We start from the raw sequence: 2911 nt of genomic DNA on the forward strand, positions 1-2911 counted from the left end.
TCTCCTCGACAGAGGGAAAAGAGCCATGGGCATATTCACAGTATTAAGCAATTGCTCTAAGTTGGTAGTGGCCACAGTCATTGGCCAAGACAAATCACATAAACCCACGAGGGACCAGAGAGTGCAGTTCTTCTTTCCATATGTGGTGGGTGGAGGGCGTGGGAACAATGGACATGTAGAAAAACTAACAGTTTCCACAGATAGGAAAATGTCTACCAAATTGGCAAAATTCTATAGTCTGGAAGCCGTTATGAGTAAAGAAGTAGAAACAAAAGCACTTGTGCACTGCTGGCTGGAGAGGAGATGTATACAGTGTTTTAGAAAACAAGCTAACATGACCCAGTAAAGGTTCCTAAAGTCTTCAAGACAAGAGACATATAACTTATGACCACCAAGGAAGAGAAGAGAAGACAGAAGGATGATAAGAGCTAGAGGTCTGGGGAACCAGTGAAGCAGTGTCTCTGGACATGACAGAACCACTGCACTTCACTCACAGCAGCTATGGTCATCCATACAAAAGCTGCACAAGATCAAGCCAGTCAATGGCGTGGGGAGGAGCTCATGAGTCCCACCTCTAACAGAGGAGCCATGGACAGCTCACGGAGAGGCACAGTCAGTTTTCTTTAAGGGTATGGTCCCAGGATGACAATGCCCCTGTGGATGGCCTGACACTAAGGAATATATGGGCAGCACAAATCGCTCCCAACTGGTTACTTTTAAAAAACAGGTAGGTCTTTCTTCTCTTCAAAGGTGCTTCTTTGTGCACCATATGGAAGGAGCGAGAGAGATCCGCAGCTGGTCAAAGTAAAGAGACCAAGTAACCGTGGGGTGTCCGGCCTCAATAGCTACGTCTACCCCCACAAAGGCTCAGGAACATTGCAACAGAGTGGTTGGAAAGGTTGTAAATTTAGAGGACCAGGGTGCCTGGTGCAAAATAGAGTCTTCTGGACATGGCAAGAAAGCCATACTGATGACATCTCAACAATGTGATTGCCTAAACAAGATCCATACAATGACGACATCAGTCACACAGCAATGTGAACAGGGGAGATTTCACCAGACCCTACCCCTAGGTGGTTAATGGCTACTGAGAGAAGAGGAATCAGTCTTTATCCTCCATGAGCTTCCGGGTAGGTTGTCTAATCTCAATTGGTCAGCCATAAACACAAGTACATAAATAACATTAAACTTGACTCAATGGGTTGTGCAGGAGTGTGTGTGTGTGTGTGTGTGTGTGTGTGTGTGTGTGTGTGTCAGAGAGAGAAAGAGAGAACTTACATATGCAAAATGAAGAGATGGAAGGGTAATACTCATATCCTAATGAAAAAACAACCCAAAGAAAGAGAACAAAACATGACACTGACCACAGAATTAGCTGTTAAGAGTTTTATAAAAACTATTATAAATATACTTTAATAAAGTAGAGGAACAGAAGAAGACCAAAATCAAACAATGCCATTGAGATGAAAATCTTGTTAGTAAAGATCAAGACCCTTAAAAATGGAGGTGGGGCAGTGCGGACATAAGTGACCAACTATAGAATTGCTATGGGATTTGTACATGGGCTTTTCAAAGTACAAGGAAGTATAAACAACTTTTGTCAATATAATGGCAACTTAAATTAAAAGAACAAAGTGTCTAATAAATCTGCCTTTATCTACTTTTAATCTGATCTAATCTAGCTTATATCCACGTCACGGAGGGGGAGGAAAAGCCCGTTACTGTGTTGAAAACATTTCAGCTTTTCCCCCTAACTGCAAACAGCCTCTCCTAGCTCAGTGATCCTAGGCAGAACGATAGTTTAGGCAGGAAACTGGAGATAAGGCCACAGGCAGCTTCAGATAACATCTCACAAGACAGTCAGCCGAAGCATACTATAGGAAAATAAGTTCACAGAGATGGGAGGAGGATGACAGGATTCTAAAAAGTAAGAAAAACTCAAGGACAGAGGAAAGTTTAAGGAAATGAAGCCTTTCCTGGTGTTATATCAAGATGGACTTGTTTGTTTGTTTTAGAGTTAAAGACAGATCTTTATTTTAAACTCTGGTCTACCAAATTAGAGTTTCCCACCAACTCTTGGAGCAGAGACCCTCACAGGCTTCATGATCCTTTGTTTAGGGGCTGCCTTTGTGGGGGCCTTGGCAGCCGCCATTGCTGTCTTCTTCAATGCCTGCTTAGCCCCTTTTGCTTCCTTGGCAGCCCTGCTACCCTGCTCTCGCTGAGCTTTCCTGACTCCTGGTTTCTGAGTCCTCTTGACCATTAGCTAGAGACGCACCTGTGACGGCTCGCTGGAATTCGAGTGCAGGGCCATGGCGGGCTCTTTTCTTTTGAATTTCTTCCGACTTCCTTTTCCAGTGTTTTCTTCTGTACCGGACAGTCCGGTTTATCTGCCGAGGATTCCTTTTGGAGATGAACGCGGACTCACATTTTGCATTAAGAAAGTGAAAAACCTTCTCGTAGGTCCTGGGGTAGTCCTGCCCGTGTCCCGGGTAGATCTTGTACCTGCTTAAACTGCATGGCTCGACTGTCATGGTGACAGATGTCGGCCTGCCGGGGGTAAAGATGGCTAAGAGAAAGAAAGAATCTTGGGAAAATACCTTATATCCATATTTATAAACACTATTCCAGTTCTTCAGTCGAGGCTATTGATCAACTAAGTGACACCATCATTTGAATGTGATGAAGTCAGATGGCAGAGTGGTTTCAGAGTGGATTTGCTAGCTTTAAAAATTCTCTTTAAGAACTCTGTTTCCATGTGTGCTATCCTCCTATCTATGAGCTGTTCCTCCTGCTGGCTACCAGATGGCTACCACAACAGCAGGCATCCCATGATACGTCCAAAGTAGGAATCTGGATGTTAGAGGATGTCAGGACTGTTCTATCTCCGTACCTTTTCAGGATGAAAAGGTAG

At 44.0% G+C, this 2911-nt stretch overlaps 1 pseudogene; it reads right to left on the minus strand.

The window, feature by feature from the left end:
• Window positions 1-2056: 2056 nt before the first annotated feature.
• Window positions 2057-2546, minus strand: LOC116904371 (annotated as a pseudogene).
• Window positions 2547-2911: the final 365 nt, after the last annotated feature.

This window comes from Rattus rattus, chromosome 6, assembly GCF_011064425.1.
Source record: "Rattus rattus isolate New Zealand chromosome 6, Rrattus_CSIRO_v1, whole genome shotgun sequence".
Taxonomy (NCBI): domain Eukaryota; kingdom Metazoa; phylum Chordata; class Mammalia; order Rodentia; family Muridae; genus Rattus; species Rattus rattus.